Genomic DNA, 6,000 nt, shown 5'->3' with positions numbered 1-6,000 from the left:
AAAGAAAGAGCGCAGAGAGAGAAAGAAAGAGCGCAGAGAGAGAAAGAAAGAGCGCAGAGAGAGAGAAAGAGCGCAGAGAGAGAGAAAGAAAGAGCGCAGAGAGAGAGAAAGAAAGAGCGCAGAGAGAGAGAAAGAAAGAGCGCAGAGAGAGAAAGAAAGAGCGCAGAGAGAAAGAAAGAAAGAGCGCAGAGAGAAAAAAAAGAGCGCAGAGAGAGAGAGAGCGCAGAGAGAGAGAGCGCAGAGAGAGAGAGCGCAGAGAGAGAGCGCAGAGAGAGAGAGCGCAGAGAGAGAGAGCGCAGAGAGAGAGAGCGCAGAGAGAGAGAGCGCAGAGAGAGAGCGCAGAGAGAGAGCGCAGAGAGAAAGAAAGATCTCAGAGAGAGAGAAAGAAAGTGCGCAGAGAGAGAGAAAGAAAGTGCGCAGAGAGAAAGAAAGAGCGCAGAGAGAGAGAAAGAAAGAGCGCAGAGAGAGAGAAAGAAAGAGCGCAGAGAGAGAGAAAGAAAGAGCGCAGAGAGAGAAAGAAAGAGCGCAGAGAGAGAGAGAGAGAGTGCAGAGAAAGAAAGAGCGCAGAGAGAGAAAGAAAGAAAGAGCGCAGAGAGAGAAAGAAAGAGCACAGAGAGAAAGAGCGCAGAGAGAGAGAGAGCGCAGAGAGAGAGAGAGCGCAGAGAGAGAGAAAGAAAGAGCGCAGAGAGAGAAAGAAAGAGTGCAGAGAGAGAGAGAGAGAGTGCAGAGAAAGAAAGAGCGCAGAGAGAGAAAGAAAGAAAGAGCGCAGAGAGAGAAAGAAAGAGAGAGAAAGAAAGAGCGCAGAGAGAGAAAGAAAGAGGACAGAGAAAGAAAGAGCGCAGAGAGAGAAAGAAAGAGCGCAGAGAGAGAAAGAAAGAGCGCAGAGAAAGAAAGAGCGCAGAGAGAGAAAGAAAGAGCGCAGAGAGAGAAAGAAAGAGCGCAGAGAGAGAAAGAAAGAGCGCAGAGAGAGAAAGAAAGAGCGCAGAGAGAGAGAGCACAGAGAGAGAGAAAGAAAGAGCGCAGAGAGAGAGAGAAAGAAAGAGCGCAGAGAGAGAGAGAAAGAAAGAGCGCAGAGAGAGAAAAAAAGAGTGCAGAGAGAGAGAGAGCGCAGAGAGAGAGAGCGCAGAGAGAGAGAGCGCAGAGAGAGAGCGCAGAGAGAGAGCGCAGAGAGAAAGAAAGAGCGCAGAGAGAAAGAAAGTGCGCAGAGAGAGAGAAAGAAAGAGCGCAGAGAGAGAGAAAGAAAGAGCGCAGAGAAAGAAAAGAAAGAGCGCAGAGAGAGAGAAAGAAAGTGCGCAGAGAGAGAGAAAGAAAGAGCGCAGAGAGAGAGAAAGAGCGCAGAGAGAGAAAGAGAAAGAAAGAGCGCAGAGAGAGAAAGAGCGCAGAGAGAGAAAGAGCGCAGAGAGAGAAAGAGCGCACAGAGAAAGAAAAGCGCAGAGAGAAAGAAAGTGCGCAGAGAGAGAGAAAGAAAGAGCGCAGAGAGAGAGAAAGAAAGAGCGCAGAGAAAGAAAAGAAAGAGCGCAGAGAGAGAGAAAGAAAGTGCGCAGAGAGAGAGAAAGAAAGAGCGCAGAGAGAGAGAAAGAGCGCAGAGAGAGAAAGAGAAAGAAAGAGCGCAGAGAGAGAAAGAGCGCAGAGAGAGAAAGAGCGCAGAGAGAGAAAGAGCGCAGAGAGAAAGAAAAGCGCAGAGAGAAAGAAAGAGCGCAGAGAGAAAGAAAGAGCGCAGAGAGAGAGAAAGAAAGAGCGCAGAGAGAGAGAAAGAAAGAGCGCAGAGAGAGAGAAAGAAAGAGCGCAGAGAGAGAAAGAAAGAGCGCAGAGAGAGAAAGAAAGAGCGCAGAGAGAGAAAGAAAGAGCGCAGAGAGAGAAAGAAAGAGCGCAGAGAGAGAGAAAGAGCGCAGAGAGAGAGAAAGAAAGAGCGCAGAGAGAGAGAAAGAAAGTGCGCAGAGAGAGAGAAAGAAAGAGCGCAGAGAGAGAGAAAGAGCGCAGAGAGAGAAAGAGAAAGAAAGAGCGCAGAGAGAGAAAGAGCGCAGAGAGAAAGAGCGCAGAGAGAGAAAGAGCGCAGAGAGAAAGAAAAGCGCAGAGAGAAAGAAAGAGTGCAGAGAGAGAGAGCACAGAGAGAGAGAAAGAAAGAGCGCAGAGAGAGAGAGAAAGAAAGAGCGCAGAGAGAGAGAGAAAGAAAGAGCGCAGAGAGAGAAAAAAAGAGTGCAGAGAGAGAGCGCAGAGAGAGAGAGCGCAGAGAGAGAGAGCGCAGAGAGAGAGCGCAGAGAGAAAGAAAGAGCGCAGAGAGAAAGAAAGTGCGCAGAGAGAGAGAAAGAAAGAGCGCAGAGAGAGAGAAAGAAAGAGCGCAGAGAAAGAAAAGAAAGAGCGCAGAGAGAGAGAAAGAAAGTGCGCAGAGAGAGAGAAAGAAAGAGCGCAGAGAGAGAGAAAGAGCGCAGAGAGAGAAAGAGAAAGAAAGAGCGCAGAGAGAGAAAGAGCGCAGAGAGAGAAAGAGCGCAGAGAGAGAAAGAGCGCAGAGAGAAAGAAAAGCGCAGAGAGAAAGAAAGAGCGCAGAGAGAAAGAAAGAGCGCAGAGAGAGAGAAAGAAAGAGCGCAGAGAGAGAGAAAGAAAGAGCGCAGAGAGAGAAAGAAAGAGCGCAGAGAGAGAAAGAAAGAGCGCAGAGAGAGAAAGAAAGAGCGCAGAGAGAGAAAGAAAGAGCGCAGAGAGAGAAAGAAAGAGCGCAGAGAGAGAGAAAGAGCGCAGAGAGAGAGAAAGAAAGTGCGCAGAGAGAGAGAAAGAAAGAGCGCAGAGAGAGAAAGAGCGCAGAGAGAGAAAGAGAAAGAAAGAGCGCAGAGAGAGAAAGAGCGCAGAGAGAGAAAGAGCGCAGAGAGAGAAAGAGCGCAGAGAGAAAGAAAAGCGCAGAGAGAAAGAAAGAGCGCAGAGAGAAAGAAAGAGCGCAGAGAGAGAGAAAGAAAGAGCGCAGAGAGAGAGAAAGAAAGAGCGCAGAGAGAGAGAAAGAAAGAGCGCAGAGAGAGAGAAAGAAAGAGCGCAGAGAGAGAAAGAAAGAGCGCAGAGAGAGAAAGAAAGAGCGCAGAGAGAGAAAGAAAGAGCGCAGAGAGAGAGAAAGAGCGCAGAGAGAGAGAAAGAAAGAGCGCAGAGAGAGAGAAAGAAAGTGCGCAGAGAGAGAGAAAGAAAGAGCGCAGAGAGAGAGAAAGAGCGCAGAGAGAGAAAGAGAAAGAAAGAGCGCAGAGAGAGAAAGAGCGCAGAGAGAAAGAGCGCAGAGAGAGAAAGAGCGCAGAGAGAAAGAAAAGCGCAGAGAGAAAGAAAGAGTGCAGAGAGAAAGAAAGAGCGCAGAGAGAGAGAAAGAAAGAGCGCAGAGAGAGAGAGAGAGCGCAGAGAGAGAGAGCGCAGAGAGAGAGAGCGCAGAGAAAGAAAGAGCGCAGAGATAGAAAGAAAGAAAGAGCGCAGAGAGAGAAAGAAAGAGCGCAGAGAGAGAAAGAAAGAGCGCAGAGAGAGAAAGAAAGAGTGCAGAGAGAGAAAGAAAGAGCGCAGAGAGAGAGAGAGAATGAGCGGAGAGAGAGAGAGAAAGAGCGCAGCGAGAGAGAAAGAGCACAGAGAGAGAGAAAGAAAGAGCGCAGAGAGAGAAAGAAAGAGCGCAGAGAGAGAAAGAAAGAAAGAGCGGAGAGAGAGAGCGCAGAGAGAGAGGAACAAAGAGCGCAGAGAGAGAGAGAAAGAGCTCAGAGAGAGAGAGAGCGCAGAAAGAGAGCGCAGAGAGAGAGAGCGCAGAGAGAAAGAAAGAGCGCAGAGAGAGAGAGAGAAAGAGCGCAGAGAGAGAAAGAAAGAGTGCAGAGAGAGAAAGAAAGAGCGCAGAGAGAGAGAGAGAAAGAAAGTGCGCAGAGAGAAAGAAAGAGCGCAGAGAGAGAGAAAGAAAGAGCGCAGAGAGAGAGAAAGAAAGAGCGCAGAGAGAGAGAAAGAAAGAGCGCAGAGAGAGAGAAAGAAAGAGCGCAGAGAGAGAGAAAGAAAGAGCGCAGAGAGAGAAAGTAAGAGCGCAGAGAGAGAGAAAGAAAGAGCGCAGAGAGAGAAAGTAAGAGCGCAGAGAGAGAAAGAAAGAGCGCAGAGAGAGAGAAAGTAAGAGCGCAGAGAGAGAAAGAAAGAGCGCAGAGAGAGAAAGAAAGAGCGCAGAGAGAGAAAGAAAGAGCGCAGAGAGAGAGAGCGCAGAGAGAGAGAGCGCAGAGAGAAAGAAAAAGCGCAGAGAGAGAGAAAGAGCGCAGAGAGAGAGAAAGAAAGAGCACAGAGAGAAAGAAAGAGCGCAGAGAGAGAGAGAAAGAAAGAGCGCAGAGAGAGAGAAAGAAAGAGCGCAGAGAGAGAAAGAAAGAGCACAGAGAGAGAAAGAAAGAGCGCAGAGAGAGAGAGAATGAGCGCAGAGAGAGAGAGAATGAGCGCAGAGAGAGAGAGAAAGAGCGCAGCGAGAGAGAGAAAGTGCGCAGAGAGAGAGAAAGAAAGTGCGCAGAGAGAGAAAGAAAGAGCGCAGAGAGAGAAAGAAAGAGCGCAGAGAGAGAAAGAAAGAGCGCAGAGAGAGAAAGTAAGAGCGCAGAGAGAGAAAGAAAGAGCGCAGAGAGAGAGAAAGTAAGAGCGCAGAGAGAGAAAGAAAGAGCGCAGAGAGAGAAAGAAAGAGCGCAGAGAGAGAAAGAAAGATCGCAGAGAGAGAGAGCGCAGAGAGAGAGAAAGAAAGAGCACAGAGAGAAAGAAAGAGCGCAGAGAGAGAGAGAGAGAAAGAAAGAGCGCAGAGAGAGAGAAAGAAAGAGCGCAGAGAGAGAAAGAAAGAGCGCAGAGAGAGAGAGAATGAGCGCAGAGAGAGAGAGAATGAGCGCAGAGAGAGAGAGAAAGAGCGCAGCGAGAGAGAGAAAGAGCACAGAGAGAGAGAAAGAAAGAGCGCAGAGAGAGAAAGAAAGAGCGCAGAGAGAGAAAGAAAGAAAGAGCGCAGAGAGAGAGAGAGAGCGCAGAGAGAGAGGAACAAAGAGCGCAGAGAGAGAGGAACAAAGAGCGCAGAGAGAGAGAAAAAGCGCAGAGAGAGAGAGAGAGAGCGCAGAGAGAGAGAGCGCAGAGAGAGAGAGCGCAGAGAGAAAGAAAGAGCGCAGAGAGATAGAAAGAAAGTGCGCAGAGAGAGAGAAAGAAAGTGCACAGAGAGAGAGAAAGAAAGAGCGCAGAGAGAGAAAGAAAGAGCGCAGAGAGAGAAAGAAAGAGCGCAGAGAGAGAGAGAAAGAAAGTGCGCAGAGAGAAAGAAAGAGCGCAGAGAGAGAAAGAAAGAGCGCAGAGAGAGAAAGAAAGTGCGCAGAGAGAGAGAAAGAAAGAGCGCAGAGAGAGAAAGAAAGAGCGCAGAGAGAGAGAGAATGAGCGCAGAGAGAGAGAGAAAGAGCGCAGAGAGAGAAAGAAAGAGCGCAGAGAGAGAAAGAAAGAGCGCAGAGAGAGAAAGAAAGAAAGAGCGGAGAGAGAGAGAGAGAGCGCAGAGAGAGAGAGAAAGAGCGCAGAGAGAGAGAGAAAGAGCGCAGAGAGAGAGAGAAAGAGCGCAGAGAGAGAGAAAGAGCGCAGAGAGAGAGAGAAAGAGCGCAGAGAGAGAGAGAGCGCAGAGAGAGAGAGCGCAGAGAAAGAAAGAGCGCAGAGATAGAAAGAAAGAAAGAGCGCAGAGAGAGAAAGAAAGAGCGCAGAGAGAGAAAGAAAGAGCGCAGAGAGAGAAAGAAAGAGCGCAGAGAGAGAGAAAGAGCGCAGAGAGAGAGAAAGAAAGAGCGCAGAGAGAGAGAAAGAAAGTGCGCAGAGAGAGAGAAAGAAAGAGCGCAGAGAGAGAGAAAGAGCGCAGAGAGAGAAAGAGCGCAGAGAGAGAAAGAGCGCAGAGAGAAAGAGCGCAGAGAGAGAAAGAGCGCAGAGAGAAAGAAAAGCGCAGAGAGAAAGAAAGAGTGCAGAGAGAAAGAAAGAGCGCAGAGAGAGAGAAAGAAAGAGCGCAGAGAGAGAAAGAAAGAGCGCAGAGAGAGAAAG

This window comes from Ascaphus truei, unplaced genomic scaffold, assembly GCF_040206685.1.
Source record: "Ascaphus truei isolate aAscTru1 unplaced genomic scaffold, aAscTru1.hap1 HAP1_SCAFFOLD_167, whole genome shotgun sequence".
NCBI classification, from domain to species: Eukaryota; Metazoa; Chordata; class Amphibia; order Anura; family Ascaphidae; genus Ascaphus; species Ascaphus truei.
This window is presented reverse-complemented; position numbering follows the sequence as displayed.